The 22,824-nt window shown below is 35.7% G+C and overlaps 1 pseudogene; it reads left to right on the top strand.

The window, feature by feature from the left end:
* Nucleotides 1–267: 267 nt before the first annotated feature.
* On the top strand, nt 268–1,724 carry LOC149530503 (nod factor hydrolase protein 1 pseudogene; annotated as a pseudogene).
* The last annotated feature ends 21,100 nt before the right edge of the window (nt 1,725–22,824 follow it).

The raw sequence follows: 22,824 nt of genomic DNA, 5'->3' as shown, positions 1-22,824 counted from the left end.
AACACAAAAATCATCTTAGTGTACCAGTCAAGGTTAGGCATAGATAGATAAATCAATATGTGTTCTAGATATAACAAGTAACGTGGACAGCAACTTATCCCGCATTCCCCTTTTTATTTGTTGCATACGGTCGTCCAATCGAAACTGTGTAATGTTGTTGAGGGCGGCGCAGCGCCCTCCAACTGAGAATCCACCATTACTAAAATAAATTATTTAGACTTTACATATCTTCTCATCCCCAGCAATTTGCTTTCCAAGTACTCCATAATGAAGAACTCGCAATACACGCGAATTGCATTTCTGGCACTGATATGTTTGCTCTTCTGTTCAGCAGAGGCAGCAGGAGATTGTGCTGCTTCATCAAATGTAAAGGCTGCGTATTGGCCGTCTTCCTCGGCCTCACTGATGCCACCGGCATCCATTAACGCAGCAGTCTACACTCACATCTTCTACGCCTTTGCAGATATGAACGACCAAACATTCGAGTTGGAGGAGCAGGAAATGATGCCCCAATTCACCACAACACTGCAGCAGAAAAAGCCGTGCATAAAGACGCTCATCTCCATCGGAGGCGGGGGATCGAACTCGACTGCCTTTGCTCTCATGGCGACCAATCCGATACGGCGCGCAGTGTTTATAAAGTCAGCCATCGCTCTCGCCAGACGCCACAACTTCCACGGCCTCGACCTCGACTGGGAGTTTCCTAGCAACACATCAGAAATGGAGAATTTGGGGAAATTGTTCTCCGAGTGGAGACACGCGATAAATTTAGAGAGCGAATCGTCGGGTCGGAATCCGCTTCTGCTGACCGCCGCCGTGTATTATGCAGAGAGATTCGTGGTATACGGCGAGCGCAGAAGTTACCCGGCAGCGTCCATCGCCGAGAACCTGGACTGGGTGAACGTGATGTGCTTCGACTATCACGGCTCGTGGGACACATCCGCCACGGGAGCCCATGCGGCGCTTTATGACCGCAGCTCTAACGTTTCCACCAGATATGGGATTTCATCTTGGATCGACTCTGGCTTACCGCCGCAGAAAGTTGTTACGGGGATGCCGCTTTACGGGAAATCGTGGATGCTCAAGTCGGAAAACCAGACGGGCATAGGAGCTCCCGCTGCGGCGGCTGGTCCCAAGCAGAATCTCAGCGACGAGAGCGGTATTATGTTCTTCTTCGAGATCACCGATTTCATTCGGGAAAAGCATGCGACCGAGGTGTTCGATACGGAAAGTGTCTCGGCGTACTGCTATGCGGGTGACTTGTGGGTGGGTTACGATAACCAGGAGTCCGTAGCTGCCAAGGTTAAGTTTGCAAAGGAAAAGGGGCTGTTGGGGTACTTCTTCTGGGCTATTAGCCAGGACAGTAACTGGACCTTGTCCACCACAGCTCAGTTATTATATTTTCCTCTTTGTTATTCGTCTTTCATTGCTTTCACTGATTGCAGGTAAGTAGTGTTATGTACTGACGGGGTTTGGTGGGTGCAGCGTCTGCGTCGTGGAATTAATGAGATACTGGTCGTTGAGCACCGAATAATGACTGACAAAGCCATGGTTACTCATTGTATGTAATTTTCTTTGTTTACGAATAAGATGTTACAGACTATAAAAAGCAAATATATTCTGGCATCTTGTTGCTCTTTCCGTCACAGCTACTGGTTTTAACCTGTACGGGGTATACAGGTCATTGTGTAATGAATAAAGCAGACAAATATTGTTCTTTGAAATGTTTTAGAAAGAACTCGAGTTTTATAGCGCTTCAGGGAATATAATTAGTTGTGGAAATGGAAGATAAATTTTATAAGGAGATAAAATTCTACTTGAAGCCAAATATATAATAAATTAGGGATAGTGGTGGATGGATGGATAGATCAAGGGAATCACAACAATACACTAAGGAGATGAAGGATGATATAGCAGGTAATTTAGAGAATGTGTATTAAGGGTTTTTATTAAATTTATTTATTTATTGTATCAAAGTTATGTAGCATTTGTGTAGATTAGTATGTAAATCTATGATGGTTGGATGAATTGTTTTCTTGAAATTAACTCTGCGTAGCTTGATTATACATTAGGGTTCAAGTGACCATTAAAAAATATATTAAGATGGTTCCATGTCTAGTGTAGTTGTCTTATTTGAAAAACTAATTTCTTAAAATTACCTACACTAGTCATTTAACTACAAGGTTGTCCAAGATGTGTTTTTTTCATGATTGAGTTGTTTAAATTTGGCTTGAAATATTTGGTGTGAGTTTTATAGTCATTGGAAAAATCTCAAACATGACTACAAAGCGGCCCTTAATTAGAAAAAGGTTAAGAAATAAAAAATTTGGGTTTTAGAAAACATTGAATTGGGTAAAAAAAAACATATATAACAATTATTTAGTATGAAAAATTTGACCCTAGTTTTTATCCCCAATTCAACAAGTTGGTATTTAACTAAGATGAAATTACAAAAGTACATAAGTTATAGAAGTAATATAAAGATATAGGGTAAGGCACAGAGATGGGGGACCAAAAAGATGTCACTCACCTTTTTGGTCACCCCAAAAGCATAAGACATTCTCCTTAAAAGGCTCGTGCCATATATGGTGAACACCTTTATAAGGTACATGCCATATATGGTGAATGCCTTAAAAGGCACATGCCATATATGGAAAACGTTGTATGACTTGGTACTACCAATCCATATGGTTCATGTCATATGAAAAAAACATAAGATATGGTTTCAAAACCTATGGAACAAAAAAAATGCATATATAAATGGTTGTACCCATATGGTACACACCATATAAGATGTTTGCCATATGCTCTCTCTCTCTCTCTCTCTCTCTCTCTCTCTCTCTCTCTCTCTCTCCCCTAATGCAAAAGCATCCTTGGGTCATTGGCAATCTTGCATCACCTAGAAATTATTTTCCTTTCTTTTTTCAATTTTCTACTCATTTTGATGATTTTTCTTATTATTTTGGTTGGTGATTGATCTAGCTAGATAGTTATCTTATGTGATCCTTATGGTGCATTCTACCCATCATGGAGACTCTATGTCTAGCTTCGTAGCTTGTTTTGATGTTTCTAGATAAAGTTATCTTTTTTGGTTTGGTCTAATTTTGGCTTACCCATTTTAATAGACACAACAATGATTTTTGGTTTGTGATAAAGATTCACAACACGATTTATGCTTAATCATGCATTGTTATATGTATGACCAAAACTCTTGTGTTTCTCTATGGTATCTAAGCAATTGGGCTAACTAGGGTCTATAGAAGTGTCTTAATTTTGAGGAGTGGTCAATTGTAATTGGATTGATGAAGGTTATAAATATATCTAACTTATTATATTTGTATATTGATAAATGTGATTATAAAACTTGGTTTATTTCTATAATATCTACATTTACAATCCAATCTAAAGATAATCTAGTAATAGTTCTTCTTTTGGTGATCATTTCTTATTAAGTGTTCAATTGGTCATTTTTGTTGTAACATATCTAGCTACAAGGATTGGACATCTTTGGGTGTGTGCACCAAGTTGGTGTACAAAAAAGTGGACACCCCCCTGCGCCCCCCCACCCTCCAAAAAAAAAAGAAAAATTTTCAATAACCCAATCTAGTTTTCAATAGCCCAATTGGATTATTTAAAAATGAAATGTCGGCCAGGCTTGGCCATTATACTTTAAAAAACCCAATCGGGTTATTAAATAATATTATTCAAAAAACCTGATCGAGTTTTTTGAATTATCTAAGTTAATAACCTGATTGGGTTTTGTAAAGTATATAGTATGACTATTGTCCACATTTGAGGGCATTTTCATACCTTCAAACAATAGCAACAACATGGATTATGGAGGATAACACTAAAACTCAATTGGGTTTAGCATAAAAAATGATTTTTTATTACATTTCCATCCATGACCCCTCGCAAATGAGGTAAGATTTCATTCTATTTGTTGTTTATGTATTTTTTTAATCAAATTTTGTAATTGGGTTTTGTAATTTATTAGTTTTGTATATATTTTTTTAAAAATTAGGATAAACACATCAAGAAATCCAAGAAAATAAGGGAGAGAAGAAAAACCACCTCCTACACAATCAAACCCTCCACCCATCATGACACAACTGCAAAACACTCCACCCATTGTGACACAACCACAAAACCCTCCACTCAATGTTCTCGTGAAACAACCACCACCCCCTATAAACCCTCTACACATGCAATTACACCATTTAACTACTACACAAGAGGACCTCATAAACTGCCTCTCACAAAATAGTGCTAACATTACCCAAATGGTCAATAGGTTGCGGTTATCTACACTTTCTCACCTCTCAACCCTAGCGAATACACTTGAACAAATGACCCAAAATACAAATGAGGTGTCTAAGGAGGCTACGAAATGGGGTACAGAGGGATAGGTGTCATGTATTTTATGCCAATGGGTTATCATATCAGAAAGTGAAAGATAAAGAAATTAAAAAAGGTACTATATATTCTCTTTTCACCAATCCTATATCCAACAACTCCCTATTACACACAACCAAAACTTTTCCTATTCATTGGTACACTCATGCTAGGATAAGATCATGTTTTTGGGATAGGTGGTATATGGTATTTGACCTACCACCATGTAATAATTATGAGGTGCCTTTATATTTTTTGAGAAAGCTATATTGTGAGTTCATCCTTGGTGAGAAGCCAAATTACTTTGACATTTGTCAGTTCTAGGGTAGAGGAAGAGGCTCTGTGTAGGATAGACCCAAGGCTCGTAGGATGGTACCACAAAATGAGAGGAGACATATAAAACAAGAAACCATGCCTTATGTTTTGCTCCCATAAATTGTAAAGGATTTTATTGATTTACAGACTCTTCATGCGGTTGCATCATTAAAAAATGTTATCATTGAGCATGGCTCACAATTAGGTGGTTTTCCTTCACCTATGGCACCTCAAACATGATCAGATGCACCTTTAGGGTCATCACAACATGCAATAGCTCCATCATTGTCACCTATGGCACCAAGGTCATCACAACATGCGATAGCTCCATCATCATCACCTATGGCACCTTGGTCATCACAATCTACAATAACTCCATCAATATCACCAACACCACCAATGTCATCTCAACTTGTGTCACCTACACCACTAGTGTTAGCTCTGCTTGTGTCACCTGCACCACCAGTATCATCCTCACTTGTGACACCTGGATCATCATCATGTGCATATTTATAGTCCTCGAGGCCCAATCAACATCTTTGTTTTAGTTGTCAGCACATGTGTGATGAGATAGATATGAAGGTATCTGAGGATGGAGTGTCATCTCATCCATGTGCACATTATGGGCATACTTGTTATTCATGCAAAGGTGGGGATTTCACACTCATAGATGATTTGATGGTGATGGTCTTCAGTAGACAAGATACATAGGTTTGTTGTTTGAATTTTGACATGATATTATTTAATCACCTAAATATTATAAAAGTAAAAAAAATTATAGATCACTCTAGATTGATATGTGAGCAATATGCAATGTAGGGTGCAACAAGCAGTTCAAGAACATCATAGAGTACTCATTCTACTAGAGGTGTGAGGCTAAGAGCAAGAATGCCCAAGATAAAGTATTTTAAATATTCTTAAAAGTACAATAATACATTGGGTTTAAAAAATATTATTTCTTAATTGATATTAAACTAACAACCCACTTATAGATCCTCTTCCATCTCCTACCATCATTGAAACCCTCCCATTCATCAAATCCATCCAATTGCCATCCACATCTTTTGCTCCTAGCATTACCCAAACCCCATCTAGTGAACCTAATGAATTTTGACATGATATTGTTTAATCACCTAAATATTGTAAAAGAAACTATTTTTTTATTTTATAGAGCACTTTAGATTGATCTGTTCAAACAATATGCAATGCAGGTTGTAGCAAGCGATACGAGAACACCACATAATACTCATTTAGCTAGATATGTGAGGTTAAGAGCAAGAATATTAGAGGTAAAGTTTTTTAAATATTCTTAAAAGTATAATAATACATTGGCTTTGAAATATTATTTCTTAACTGGGATTCTTAAAAGTACATTAATATCTTTCCATCTCCAGCCATCATTTAAACCCTCCCAAATTCATCAAATCCATCAAATTCCCATCCACATATCTTGCTCCTAGCATACCCGAACTTCATCTAATGAACCTCACAACTTTATCCTCCATATACCCATCTATATCAAAGAACCTCCATATCACATAGGGTGTCTTATAGGAGTGTCGATATCGTGAATATCCACTTTTACTTCTTGAAAAGGTGCCGAAAGTTCATTTGCATCTCTCTTTTCCTTCTTGGTCTCTTTGTTTTCAATTTAGGCCTTGTAGTCTTGAGCCCCAATTTTTCCTATCTTTCAACTGTCCTTCCTGTGTCTTCTTGTCCTCCTATGATCTTCTTGTTGTTATTGTGTCTTCTTTCCATTTATAGCATTATCTCATATTTATAACAATACTATTTACTATTTTATAAGGCTTGTCAGGAGCTGAAATTTCTCAAATTGATGATGCCACACTTTCTGCCATTAATATTGGCCTTAAGAGCTATGCGGTATCATAGCTTGCACACCTATCAAGTTTATGATTTGAGTTGAACTCATGGCATGTATCATTGATTCATCTTATGTTATATTTTTATTTTCTTTAGGATACTCCACGTAGCTTGAGTTCTATAGAAAAGGGAAGGAAATCAACAAGACCACCAAAACAAAAAAAGGTATTAAATACAAGTCAAGTTTATATTTTGAAATTTATTATAAATGAATGTATATACATGTACTTAATATTGATGAATATGTGTTGACTTGTTTGTTGTATATATATAGAAACAATTTTGTTTTGTAGAGTTGATGAATGCACTTGAGACTATCGATGTTGAGGCAATGGAAGAGGTAAAATTTCATATTTTCCTTCTCATAAATTTTAGGTTATAGCATGCATTTGTTCTATATACATATTAAATAATTACATTTATAAATGAGTACATTTTTTTTAACAGTAATTATCAATATTTTGTCTTATTAACATGTGTTATTTATCTTTTACTTATTAGATCACTCTTTGAGACTTCATGAAAATCCTTTTCCATTTCAATTTGTTAGGAGTCCAAAGCACCAAAGATGGGGTCAAACACAACAAAGGCCAGAGGTATGTATGTAGTCTTAGTTGAACGCTCTTGTGATCTCAATCTGGATTGCTTGTGTGTGTGATAGAAATCCCTAATGCCTACTCTACAATTCTAACATTTTATCGCTTACCATACAGGTTGTGCCTCATACCAGCATTGATTCATTAGTGGTTGTGCCTCCTGTTAGCACGGGAGATCTAGCTTAGGTTACAATATGTTTTCTTTCACTCTATTTGGAATCTCTAATGCCACTCTATAATGTAAACATTTTGATCACTTACCATACATGTTGTGCCTCATACTAGCATTGATTCATCAGTGGTTGTACCTCATGCTAGCATGGGAGATCTAGCTCAAGCTACAGTAAATTTTTTATTTTTTACTCTATTTTCCCTAATGCCTACTCTACAATTCTAACATTTTATCGCTTACCATACAGGTTGTGCCTCATACCAACATTGATTCATCAGTGGTTATACCTCCTGCTAGCATGAGAGATCTAGCTCAATCTACAATGCATTTTTTTTTGTTTTTTACTCTATTTGAAATTCCTAATGGCACTCTATAATGCTAACATTTTATCACTTATGATACAAGTTGTGCCTCATACCAACACTGCTTCATTAGTGGTTGTACCTCCTGCTAGCACAAGAGATCTATCTTAGGCCATAGTACAATTTTTAAAAACTCTATTTGGAATCCCTAATGCCACTCTATAATGCTAACATTTTATTGCTTACCATATAGGTTGTGCCTCATACCAACATTGATTCATCAGTGGTTGTGCCTCTCACGAGCATTGATTCATTAGTACTTGTGTCTTGCATCATCACTCCACCTCATCATTTTGTTAGGAGTCCCACCCATTGATGAACGAGCCGATTACCATTTTCATTCAATCCAACTATGGGACAAAGGGATGAGGTAATGAACAACTCAAATATCCATAATTTAGAACCTAATTTCTAGTTATTTTCATATTACTTATAGATAAGATATTTGATAGTGTATTTTAATTTTTCTTCCGTAGACACCCAGTGAGCCACAAATTGCATCAAAGAGGTTCAATTTTGATGATCTCGCATAGTCATAGATATTGATAGTGATATAAATATATAGTTGTGGTCATCACATGACATTGACATATATTCAACTTTTGTATTATATATATATATATATATATATATATATATATATATATATATATATATATATATATATATATATATTCAAGATTTGTATTGTGCACATTCAACATTTCTATTGTACACATTTGACATTTGTCAGGTGTTTGACTTTTGTATTGTATATATTCGAGATTTGTATTGTGCACATTCAATATTTCTATGGTACACATTCAACATTTGTCAGGTATTTGACTTTTGTATTATACCGATGAGACATAATATCTTTTTGTAACTATATGATTGATATGACATAATATATTGTTTATTTTAATATATGTTAAGCTTGGATTTCCATCCAACTTGGTCAATGTGTGCATACAAACTTGTATTTTAGCTTACTTTCTTGCAATTAATCAAACACATGAACGTTCATTATTTTATACAAAAAATGTAACATGTTTATCAAATTCATTGTAACATGTAATCATATGTCATTTATTTTGATGTAGTAAGATGTGCAAAGTAAAAATATATCATGATTTTTTTATTTGTGTCAAAGATCACAGTTCGATAGAACTTAGAGACCCTTAGGGACACTTCCATTTAGTGTGGTCAATACTATCAGAGGGATGTTGTGGTTGAAATGAGGTTGGTCCAAGGCTAAACTTGACCAACCAAACCTAACAAAATAGACAATTTGATCCTAGGACCAATAGTTTAAAATTTACACAACCTTGCTCATTTTAACTGAGAAACATTGCAACTTTTGGCAATAAGCAAGATACGGATGCCAAATACAAACAAAGTTGAATCCCTAAAAATTGAGATAGATTGTTGTGGACCTAGATAATGCAATCTTGTAGCACCTGACAGTTTGCCTATACCTTGCACGAGCCTAGGGAAATGCCCGAGCAAAGATTGCAGACTGATAGTGCTTAAAGACCCTTAGGGATGCTTTTGTTCAGTGTGGTCGATACTGTCAGAGGGACATTATGGCTGAAACAAGGTTGGTCCTAACCTAAACCTGATTGACTAGAGCTAATGGAGTAGACAATGCGATCCTAGGACCAACGGTTTGAAATATACACAACCTTGCTCATTTTAACTGAGCAACATTACAACTTTTGGCAATAGGCAAGATACAAATGCCAAATACAAACAAAGTCAAATTTCTAAAAAATGAGATATATTATTGTAGACCTAGATGACATGATCCTATAGCACTCAATAGTTTGTCAATACCTCACACAAGCTCAGATAAATGCGCGATCAAGTATCACAGCCCAATGGTGCTTAGAGACCCTTAGGGGTGCTTTCGTTCAGTGTGGTTGATGCTTTCAGAGGGACGTTGTGGCTGAAATGAGGTTGTTCCTAGCCTAATCTTGACAAATTGGACCTAATGGAGTAGATGATTCGATCCTAGGACCAACGTTTGAAATATACACAACCTTGCTCATTTTAACTAAGCAACATTGCAACTTTTGGCAATAGGTGAGATACGGATGCCAAATCCAAACAAATTTAAATCTCTAAAAGCTAAGATAGGTTGTTGTAAGCCTAGATAACATGATCCTATAGCACCTAACAGTTCATCAATACCTCACACGAGCTTAGAGAAATGCCCAATCAAAGATCATAGCCCAATGGTGCTTACAAAACCTTAATGACGCTTCTGTTCAGTGTGGTTGATATTGTTGAAGGGACATTGTGGCTGAAATGAGGTTGGTCCTAGCCTAAACATGACCAACCAGAGCTAATGGAGTAGTTGTGGATTGCTAGGAAAAGCCAAAATTGCTCATTAGGTCCTAAGTTGGTCAAAATTTGCTCAATGAGCCAAAAGTTAAGGTATTAGGTTACTTAATAGGTCTTATAAATCTTAACTAGGGTCCTAGAATAGTCCTAGATAGACCCATTTGGCCAAAAGATGTCAAGAGCAAAAATTGCTCAAAAGTTGCAAAGTTACTCAAAAAGTTGCTTGAGCAACTTTTGCAATTTTTGCAAAAAGTTGCAAATGGAAGTTTGTGAAGTTGTAACTACCCCTGCTCAGGTATATGAGCATAGGGAACATATTTTGGAACTCCTCTTCAACACTTTGCAACTTTCTTACCAAAAGTTAACTTTTGAAAGTTGCAAAGTTGCACAATGTAACTTTTACATTTTTTTGCAACTTTTCACCAATTTGGTCAAATGACCTTCCTATCATCTAAAAATTAACCACAAACCTTACCTATGGTAGAAACCTAACCCTAACTCTTCATAGACCCTATTGACCTCATGATGTCATCATCGTGCCTTGTGCCAATTAGAGGGCTATTTTAAGCCTAAAAAGGGGTGACATAGTGTGACAACAAGGACATAGTCCAAAACAACCCTATCAAACCTTTGTATATGTTGTAGAGAAGCTAAATGGATATCCAAATCTATAATTTATTTTCCTTATGTTTTGGTAAATTTGGGAGAAAAATGTAAGAGGACAACCATCTAAATCCATATAAGTTGAAGATAATTGAATATTTTTTAAAGGATATCATCGAACCCACAAAAAAGAGTTCAAGAGACAAATTTATAAAATAATAATAATAATAATGCACAATATTATATCTCTTATCAGTTTTATATACAAAATCTAGCATCTAAATATGCACATGTTCAACATCTCTTATCAAATTTTTACACAAATTATGGCATCTAAATATGCACATGTTACATGTCTTCTCTTTTTTATATACAAAATTTGGCATCTAAATATGCACATGTGACATCTCTTATCTAATTTTTATACAAAATATGGCATATAAATATGCACATGTTACACGTCTTAACGGTTTTGTATACAAAGTTTGGCATCTAAATATGCACATGTGACATATCTTATCGGATTTATATACAAAATTTGGCATCTACATATGAACATCACTACGAAGTTGCAACATCTCGCATAACATATATACAAAAATTTCAAAATTATTCTAGGATATGTAGAATGATTCAGCTATATAGCACACAATCAATTGAGGGAACTTTCTAGATCGGCTCTAACCCTTATTGTATCAAGTATTGCCTCGTGATCAAATTCATGTACTTTCCACTACTTCTTGTTAAGAGGCCTACCACAATACTATATCAATTAAATATTTTTTGCAACAATAAGGTTAGAGTAATGAAGAATATGTTTATGTGTCTCAAAATCCTCAAATAACAACGTGGTAGAATTCTTGATAGGTTATTTACATTTAATTTTAAAGACAATTTAAAGTCAAAATTGATACATTATACATGAAAAAGTGAGTTAAAGAGATCTTCATGACAGAGGACAAAAATATACTACCTTCTAAGCCATGTACCTATCACAATGACAAATCCTATTGGGTACTCAATATTCTCACCATCAATGACTATAACTATTAGTTTCTTTTTGGGCTCAATATACCAACATAGAAAGTAATATGTTCCTTCATCATTATTCTCATATGCAATAACTATATACACATGAATTGCATTATATAGAAGGATAAGTTAATGGAAAAATTGAAAGTAATCTATTTTAACAAAGTATTAAATTGATAACTTAGTACCTAGTTCAACTAGGCCAAATACATGCTCAAAATCCATTGATGCTTCAACCTCATTGAGTTGTAGTGCTATACAAAGTTGATATGAATCAATTGGATGCAAAGGTCTAGAAGACCATTGGTCAACCCACTCTTTTGATTCACATTCATCCCATAAATGATGCATACACAAAGAACAAAAGCATGCAAGCTTTCTAGTATGAATAGCTAGTAACACTGCATTTGAACTTCGAAACGAATACATCTCACTTGATCCTATAAGTGTACAACAATCTTGGAGATTTTCAATGTTAGGTTCTATTAACCATTCCCCCCCCCCTTCCAAAGATCAAATTAAACTAGGGTGGAAACCATGTCCACATTCATCTAATCATCTATTCATTTATTAAGCTGCAAACTTTAGAGGGATACATAAAAGATTGGTCAAAATGTATTTTCTTTATATCCCCAAGTCTTAACCATTTTATTCATATTGCATGGTATGATCTTATGTTATCTCAAGTCATGACCATATGACTACCATTTTTCACTAGGTCACTGCAATTATGGCTTAATCATCAAGATGGACTGTGAAGGTGTGACACAACTAAGTTAACCATTAGTGTGACTTCACCGTGGTTTATGCTAGCACCCAATTTTGGGTTGTGATGGTGTGATAACATTTAGTTTGAAGAGAGTCACAACTTCACATGCAATGAAGCTTAAATCATGGTTAGAGTTGAGAAATGATGAAAGCTTCTTGTGTACATATTCACGAAGTTAAGTGCTAAACCCTAGTTGTAAGTTGTGAGTAAGCAATAGGATGTCACGTGTCATGCTGGGCTAGATGCATATGGATCCTCTTCATCACATTATTACAGGGGTGAAAATATCTCATCGAACAAGGGTTGCTAATTCAATCAATTTCACTCCAACAAAGATCCTCAAAGATTTTTAGTCGTGATCGTATGAAAGGTCAATAGGCCATAGTCAATTCAATTTATCACATCATTGTAGAGGATTAAGGATAAACCATGGTCAGAGTGGCAATGCTATGGAATACTCTAGATCGCTTCGTCACAGAGGGTCAAGTCTAATATGGATTTAAGTTGGTGATGTTGTGATTGCCTTGATCTCTCATTCACAAGGTTAACTTCTAGGTTAACAACATAGGTGGTGATGTTACGAACCTCCTCTTATTCATAGCATCATAGGGAGTTGAATGCAAAACTAAGTTAAGTTCACGACTGGGCAATGGCGGTCAAGTCTAATGGCTTTGTAGTTTCATAGGTAAAATAAATGTTAAGGCCCTAATTGGGGAGATATTTTGAAGGTTCAATTTCATGTTGATCACACAATTGATTCATTCCTCTTAACTACAACATCTTATGCTATGACCTAGTGAAGAGGCTATTTTTATTTTTTCACTGAGTAGTGGCAGTTAAATGCCCAGATGCTTTTTGTATTGTGACTGAGTGAAGTTGTCAACATCCAACCTTAGTCACATAGTCACCTAAGTGGAAAGGATGTTTCAAAGTGTTGTGTTTGCATGGTTATGGCCTTGAAGACTAGAGGGCTTTAGATAGCTGTGACTAGGCGAAAGTGATTAGGAACACCTAAGGTGATGCTTGTTCACCTGGTCACTGGTTTTAGATGCTAATGCATAAATTGACTATGAAGTGATGATCATGGAAGTCATTGGGTCACTATAGTTAGGGGTTCTAAGTGTTAAAGAGTTGTGACATAGTGATCAAGCATGAAACAAAGATGTAGGGTCAACATAAAATAGAAGGCTGGGCAGGGTGGCAAAATACTTAGAGGAAATTGGGCCATGTGGCAAGGGTAGATGGATTGAATTCATTTGACCATCTAACATGACTAATTTGGCATTGAAAACACTAGAAAATGAAACTCTTTAATGGAAAATCATATCCTTTTGATCATCTATAGCCACCTTCTAAGTGTTCTCCATGCTTGTTTAATGTAGATTTCTTTCCTCCCACCACCTGGTTCATTCATCTACCCAATCAGTGATAATGATCATCATTTCTATCTATTTAGAACTAGATCCACATGTAAAGATCAAATATTCTAGCATAGGGACATGCATCTGGTCATAATTTCTTCAGCTCATCACTTATTGTTCCTCTACAATCTCAACTCTATCTGGTTAGAGTTTGAACTCAATGCAATATCAAAGTTATGCCTAAACTTTATAAAAGCTAGTTGTAAAATTTATTTTAGAGATTCTTCCCTATCTATATTTTGTGGTAGCATTATGCTCTGCAATATTGCCTTCCATTAATGAAATATTTATATTCTTACCTCTTCTTTCCATTCATTAGTCTATGCATGTTATTGCCTTTTTTTGAATATTTCTTTTCATCTTCTCAAATCCATGTGTTGTGTCAAGTCTGCTAGCATTTGTTGTATAGTGAAATCCCTTTCCTTTTATCACTTCAACCACTTCTAAACCTGTATATGGTTTCTTAGAAGGTAGAATAGAGTTAAGACTAGTGTAGTTGGGTGTTTCATTGATGTGTAGTGCATCTGCATGTAGAGTTACAACCATCTCAATTAGGCACATCACCCTGTTAGATTAGATTAGGTAGTTTGATTTCATGCATCTCCTTCTCCATTTTCCTTTAAAGAGTAGTTAGATGCATCCTGATTGTAAGGAAGCCAACCTTCTCTAGAGATTTGACCTCAGAGTGTAAGTCCCACACTTGGAGTTTGTTTCCACATTACACAAGGTCACTTGAGGGTCATACCTCAAGAAAGGGTGCAAAATTTTGTGTCAACAGTTTTTGGCATGCCTAGTGGGACTAACATTTTCAGCTACTTAAGTTCACTGGAAGCCAATTTGAAGTCTATTTATTGAGAATTTGGGTGTTATTCTCTATGAAATCAGCCTTTAGAGGCTTTCATCTAACACCACAACAACTTTATGCATCTATCTAGTTTCATATAGACCAATTGCTCGTATGTGTAAAGATCATCTCTGATCTTTTATGTTTTCAAGGTTTTCTATGAAATTATTTTATTGAATGCTTTATGATTGATTCCTTTCATAGAAATGCTTCCCATTTTCCCCCATATCATGAAAATGCTATCCCTTAACCCTCCTAGCCCCTATATCAGCCATAGCCTAGTTGTGAGGAACTTGCCCAATCTTCTATAGAACCCTATTATGACCCTAGGTCAAAGGTAAGAGAGCTTTATGACCACATAGATATTTTGGGCCTTGGGTTTGAATACGTAGATAAGATTTTTGAATTCATTCTTAATCTTTATGAGGATATAGACTATGAGAGTTATTCTTATGTTATGCTTATTGTGACTTCTTGGCTCAATGATTTATGTGGTGAGAAGGAGATGTGGGAAAACAACCCTCATATTTGTAGTATGATGTCTGAGGTTTTTGATATTTTCAATGAGGCTCACCAAGCCCTCCTTAGTTTGTAGCAAGAGGAAGAGTGAGGAAAGAGGCAACTTAAGGAGGATGTTGCAAGAAGACTGGCTATGGTAGAAGAGGAGACAAGGCTCAAGCTTGCCCAGTTGATTCTTGTTGAAGCATGAGAGCCCCCAAGAAGAAAATATGTCATTCGAAGCTTCAAGAAGCCCCCTCCATTATAATAGTTTTCTATTGTACCTCTCCAGCCCCTATATGAGAAAATAGATTGGGTCATGAGCTTCCCAAACCTATCACTATTTCACTCTTTCAGGGTGGACCAATTCTATGGACTCTTGATGGTCAAAATATGGAGTTCTAGAGAAGTGAAACAATGCCCACAAAGGTGCCATGGGAGGGGTTATAGCATGCCGAGGAGAGAAAGGAGGTAGCGGTTGAGAGGAAGGAAGAGGATCCAATCCTCTTATTTGAAGATCTTCCCTCCTTTTTTAAGGAAGAAGAAGAAGAAGAAAATGTTGTTCCTGTTCTTGAGGAACAAGATTTGGCTTCTGAGCCTTTGATGGATCTTGAGGACTTGCTATAAGGAGAAGATGAGCAAGACCACTAGCTACAATAGGAAGTATTCCATGATATGGTAGAGAAGAAGGAGGCCTTGCCTCTATTGCTCAAAGTTCAAGAAGTAACAATTGCTACTCAAGAACCATCACACACCTCAGAGGGAGAGATGAGGTTGCGGCAACTAGAAGTAGAGCTCTCAAGGTAGTTTGGGGTAGAGCTTTCAAAGAGGCTAGATGCCTAGCAACAAGAGCATGAAGCATGTCTTGCAAGGGAGTTGGTTGTACAAAAGGAATAGTGTGAGGAGAAGCTACAAGAGAGACTGATGAGCATGACAAGTGCTACATCAGAAGCAAAAAAGACACAACCATCCCTCCCCCCCACATCACAAGATCTTGTACAAGTGTAGGAAGTGAAAAATCTTGTTTGCAAGGATTCAAATGGGCTCAAAGGGGAGTACATGTTGCAACCACAATATGAAGAAGAACATACACCACTAGCCATACCATCAGAGCTAGCCCCTACTAGCCAAGAAGATTCAAAGGTTGCAGAGCATAATTAAGTATGATTCCTTGGACCCTGTGCCATCAAGAGGATGCCCTATCAGGTATCTAGATCTAAAAAAATGTGAGTTTCCCTAAGTCATGCTTACTCATGAGTATGAGGGAGAGTTTCACAAAGAAGAGAAAATATTTTTTTCTTAGGTCATTAGTATCCCAATGTTGGAAAGTTCTGTCTTCAACTTTGGGAAGGAAGCATTTCATGTAGCAATTTGATTTTCATGCTTGCTATAATTTTTAGCTATCCATGTGCATGGGAAAAGGAACCAACTTGTGAGGAAGGGTAACTACTTCAACAAACCAGTCAATGGGTTTGTTTGATATTCTCTCTGTAAATTTCTGTACATAGTAGAGTAAGTGTTTTTCAATTTTTTCTAGTTTTTCAAGAAGTGCACGAGCATAGGCTATTTCCCCATGAGATAGCAAAATTTTGAAATTTTGTAGTTGTAGAGGTTGTAATTTCTAGTTATTTGCAGAGCAAGTTTCATTTTTTGTGACTCTATAGCCCAATGGATTACTTAAGGTCATTGATCTCATGTTTAGTAGGCAAGCATCCCCTCTAAGTCACTAGAAATGTTAGCCATTTTGCACCCCCTTCCAAAGATCTAATTAACTAGGGTGGTAGCTATGTCCATAGTTTTGTAGGTAAAATAAATGTTAAGGCCCTAACCATGGTGATATTGTAAAGGGTTAATTTCATGTTGATCACACGGTTGAGTCATTCCTCTTAACTACAACATCTTATGCTTTGACCCAATGAAGAGGCTATTTTTTCTTTTGTTCATTGAATCATGGAAGTTAAGTGCCTAGATGCTTTTTGTATTAAGATTGAGCGAAGCTATCTATAATCACCTAAAAATGGTCATCTAGACTATTAGCCCCCTTCTCAGTATTTTGGCTGATTTAATTAATCATTTACCTAGACCAAATTGCCAATAATCAATTAATTTGATTATAACCTATAGTTTGATCATGCTATCCTAAGTTCATTATTTTATTAAAATAACATGTCCCCTTTTAATTAAATAAAAGACCCCATTCTTCTAACCCACTTGAAGTGCACACATAAAGTCCTTTTCTAATTTTCAAATTAAAAGAAAAGGCTTTGTGACTTTTGTCTCATATGACAAGTCAACTTATATTCTATTGGTTGACTTGTGTGCGTACATGGATCACTCCTCTTTTTGAATTCTACCATTGATCATCCACCATCTTCATCTTGGTCTCTACCATCTATACAACTTTAAAAGGGATAGAGCTTTCCCCTTCAAAGGATCCATCCACCATTTGAATATTGTTATGCTTTAGATTTTCTAATAGGTTTCTTGGAGCTTTGAGGAGAACTTCCATTTCTTTTCTTCATTCTCTTATTTCACCACATACTAGCTTAGAATCATGTTGCATGTAGCTTAGCTTTCATTTTGCAATAGCTTAAATCACATAGTAATTAGTTGGATTGGTAACACTTTCATATTGCTTAACATAGTTGAATTTTTACACTCTCATTCTAGCTTAGTCTCCATTTGCATTGCATCCTTGAGGAACTCCTTGTGGACATTTGCATTCTTGCATCTCATCTTTGGAACCTCCCATTGCATGGTTTAATAGAAAGAAGAGTAATCCTAAGGCTCATTTGAGAGCCCTTGTACTTGAAATACAATCTCTTGCACTCTGTGGATAGGGAGTTCTAAGCTGACATCCAAGCATTTCAAACTCATGGAATTGTTTGCATAGAAGAGTTTAGAATGGGACACTTTCTTAGTGTACACTATCAACATGGCCTTAATTACACAATCACCTAAGTGGAAAGGATGTTTCAAAGTGTTGTGTTCACATGGTTGGGGCCTTAAACACTAGAGGGTTTGAGATAGCCACAACTGGGTGAAAGTAATTAGGAATACCTAAGGCAATGCTTGTTTTCCTAGTCGCTAGTTTTAGATGCTAAGGCATAAATTGACTACGAAGTGGTGATCATGGCAATCATTGGGTCACTACGGTTAGGGGGTTAAAGTGTTAAAGAGATGCCACATAGTGATCAAGCATGAAACAAAGATACAAGATCAACATAAAATAGAAGGCTGGACAAGGTGGTGAAAAAATTAGAGGACATTGGGCCATGTGGAAAGGGTAGATGGATTGACTTCATTAGACCATCTCACATGGTTGATTTGGCAATGAAAACACTAGCAGATGCAAGTCTTTAATGGAAAATCAAATCCTTTTGATCATTTGCAGTCTCCTTCTGAGTGTTCTCCATGGCTATTTAATACAGATTTCTTTCCTTCCATTGCCTGGTTCATTCATCTACCCAATCAGTGATAATGGTCATCATTTCTGTCTATTCAAAACTAGATCTGCATGTAAACATTAAATCTTCCAGCATAGGGACATGCATCTGGTCATGATTTCTTTTGCTCAACATTTATTTCTCCTTTGTAGTCTCAACTCTACTTTGTAGTCTCAACTCTACCTGGTTAGAGTTTAAACTCAATGTAATATCAAAGTTATGCCTAAAATCTATAAAAGGCATTTGCAAAATATATTTTAGAGCTTCTTCCCTATTTGTATGTTGCAGTACATTATGCTTTGTAGTATTGCATTCCATTAATGAAATATTTTTGTTTTTACATCTTCTTGTCATTCATTAATTTGTGCACATTATTGCCTTGTTTTGAATGTTTATTTTTATCTTCTCAGATCTATGTGTTGTGTCAAGTTTGCTAGCAATTGCTGTATACTGAAATCCCTTTCCTTTTAGCAATTCAACCAGTTCTAAACCTACATATGGTTTCTTAGAAGGTAGAATAGAGTTAAGATTAGTGTAGTTGGATGTTTCATTGATGTGTAGTGCATCTACATGCAAAGTTGCAACCATCTCAATTAGATACATCACCCCCTTTAGATTAGATTAGGTAGTTTGATTTCATGCATCTCCTTCTCCCTTTTTCTTCAAAGAGTCATTAGGTGCATCCTGATTGTAAGGAAGTCAACCTTCTCCAGAGATTTAACCTCAGAGCATAAGTCCCACACTTGGAGGTCATTTCCATGTTACACGAGGTTGTTTGAGGGTCATACCTCAACAAAGGGTGCATACTTTTGTGTCAATAAGTTCATGTATCAACAAAAAATTTCTAGAAACCATAAACTTACCTGTATTACCTAGTCCCATCGTAGAATTGCACCATTAGACAATTGTTTTAGTATTTTGTAATATTACACCACCTTTGTAATTTAATTCCTCTCTACTAAGGGCTCTTTTCACACATGCTCCAACACCATCATGCTCTCCCTTTCCATGTCCTGCCTCAATGAAATTCCAAAAATGTTGCACTCCACTTGTCACATGCATCCTACTCAAATAATAGAACATCATTGCATTCTTGAATTATGTAATGCAATTGTTTGACCATATAATGTATTGATTGTAACTTTCATCTCTTTCACTCAAATTGTCATAGAAAACTCTAAAATATCCTTGCACAATCTCTGATGAATGATTTTGATCATCGCTAATGTAGAAGTGATATTCTCTTAATACTTTTTTATCATCCTCTGTGCTATCATGTGCATGAATAAATGCTATGTGTACAAAATTTGACACTTGTTGATACATCCCAAATATTGACCTAATTTTAAGTTTATTTATAACCAATAGATTGAACATATTTTTCTTTCTAATCATGTGAAGTATGTAGTTATTTGTATCCATTTGTTACATATGGTATTAGAGTGCCAGGTTCAACACTAAACCTAGGGCACACTACTTTCCATGTAAACATAAAAATTCTTAGAATAATTGTATAGGATGAAAGTACATAAAATACTTTTTAAGAAGGCATGACATCCTATCTTCTTGTACTTAATTAAAAACATGCCAAACTTGGATTACACTTGCTGCTCCATGCCCCAAGACAATGAAACTCTGAAACAGGCTTTGCAACGAATGAAGAAGGAAAGAGTCAGGTGGACTTCTACTAGTAAAGAAGCATATAGGAACAAACTAATCCAAAATTGGAATGCTCATAAGCGAAACACTCTTATGCACTTCTACAGATCATGGATTGTGTGGGATATGTACAAATCTAAATCAAAACTAAATGCTAAGAAGCATAATTTATATTCCATAATGTAAACATCCTCAGTAGAGGAAATTTTTGTAAATAAGGCTGCCATGAATGTATAAGAAAAAGTATTAAAGTTAATTAAATAAATTGGTTTGTTCATGTGTTATATTCACTCACAAACTCTTTAATTTTTTTTGTAGGCACACTTTAAAAAAAATGAATACAATAAATTGATACAAAATCCTTTTATAATTTCTAGGTTAAACCAGTAAAGAAAGAAAATGAGCAAGGATGAGAACATTGCAGGTCATGACATGGTCCATGAAAACGCACAATCATCTACTAATTTATTTCTTCATATTTTGCAAGAAACACAATTGAAGTTGGATAATATGGAAAACAGAATGAATGAGATGCCAACCCAAATGGGGTAGAACTAAGAGGAAATGCAATCCTTGTCTCCTCTCAGAAAGGGATAGAATTCTCTGAATAGAACAAGAAAACCTCACAAGCTTCACCCACTCAAATTGAAAAAAAAAAAAAACAAGAAATAGTGAGCCATTTGTTCACAAATATTAGGAAGATCAAACCACCCAAATTTGTTGGTTCTAAATCTAAAGAGGATGCAAAGGTCTAGTTGACCAAAATGGAATAGTACTTTGAAATTAGGAACTTTTCAAAAACCTCAAAAGTAGTTCGAGAAACATATCACTTTATAGGAGAAGTTGCTACATGGTGGGGAGACACCAAGGTTGAGCTAAAAATTAAAATCACTGAGATTACCTAGGAAAAAATTGTAACTATTTTTAGGAACTGTTGGTTACCTCAAACCTTTTATGACCAAAAGTTGCTAGATTTCCAAAACTTGAAGCAAGGAGACATGACTGTACATAAGTACTGGGAGAAATTTACCTGATTACTAAAGTATGTACCACTATATCAACAAGATAAAAATATGAAAGTGAGGAAATTCATTATGGGTTTGAATAATAGAATAGGAGTAGTTGATGTTCTCACTCCTCGAACCATGGAAGAATTTTTAGAGAAGGTTGTCTGACAGACATATAAAATCAAGAGAGATGACTCCATCTGGGATAATAAATGAAAAAAAAACTTGGAATGTAGAAGGTATAGATATTGGATCTCAAAAGAAATAGTTTAAGGAGAATAAATTCAACAAGCCAGAATCAAAAGGGAATGAAATCAAGGATTTTAAAATTAATTTTAGTACGAGTAAGAATAATAAGAGAAATGAAAAGAAGGGCCACCTTCAGGATGTTACAATTGTGGAGGAGATTATTATGCTAATAAATGCCCTATCAAGACCAACACCAATCAACCACACTGACCACCCTTTCCACAATAGCAACATGTTTATCAGCAAAGGATCCACACAACTCTTGACAATAGACAAGAAAAATAACAAATAGGTCCTATCAAAACTCTAGGTAAGATCCACGAGAACCCTCTTTGTATTTTAATTGATACTGGAGCTTTTGAATGTTTTATATCACCAAAACTATTAAGTAAAATATACAAAGAGATCTAGTTTTATGGAAAAACCATAAATAGTTGAGTATGCAAACTAGTCAAGAGCTAAGGTAAAGCAGTGTTTGTTTGAGGCTCAGGTTGATTTTCCAAAATTTTCCACTGAATTGAATCTATATGTAGCACCTCTTGGGTCTTATGATATTATTATAGGCATTAATTGGCTCAGTGAGCATAAGGCCAAGGTTGATTGCCTTGCTAAAACTATAGATTGTTTGGATGACCAAGGCAAACCCACAAGCATTATAGGGATTAAACATGAAATTAAACCAAAATAGATATCTACCATGAAACTTAAGAAATGTGGAAGAAAAGGCTGTGATATTTTTGTAGTAAGAGTTGAAGATATGTGAAATTCTACAAACACCACATATGGAGATGAATACATTTTTGAAGATGGGGTTTTGAAGATAAACTAAAGGAATCTTTTGAAGAAAAATATCCCTATCTAAAGAATTATCAGAATGTGTTTCCCAAAGAACTCCCCACTTTATCTCCATCACGAGTCTTTGATTTTACCATAGATTTTCTACTAGGAGAAGAACCCATTTCTTGGGCACCATAATGAATGAACACCATAGAATTAATGGAGTTGCAAATACAGTTATAGGATATGTTAAACAATAAATTAATTAGGCCTAGTGTTTCAACATGGGGAGCCCCAATATTTTTTGTTAGGAAGATGGACAAAACTATGAGATTATGCATAGATTATAGAATGTTCAATAAGGTTACTACTAAGAACTGTTACCCACTTCCTAGGATTGATGACCTTTTTTGTCAAATGAAAGGTGCTACAATATTTTCAAAGATTAATTTGAGGTTAGATATCACCAG

The sequence above is a fragment of the Cupressus sempervirens genome, chromosome 11 (genome assembly GCF_028749045.1).
Source record: "Cupressus sempervirens isolate cs-2001-9-10 chromosome 11, ASM2874904v1, whole genome shotgun sequence".
In the NCBI taxonomy this organism is placed as follows: domain Eukaryota; kingdom Viridiplantae; phylum Streptophyta; class Pinopsida; order Cupressales; family Cupressaceae; genus Cupressus; species Cupressus sempervirens.
This window is presented reverse-complemented; position numbering and strand designations above follow the sequence as displayed.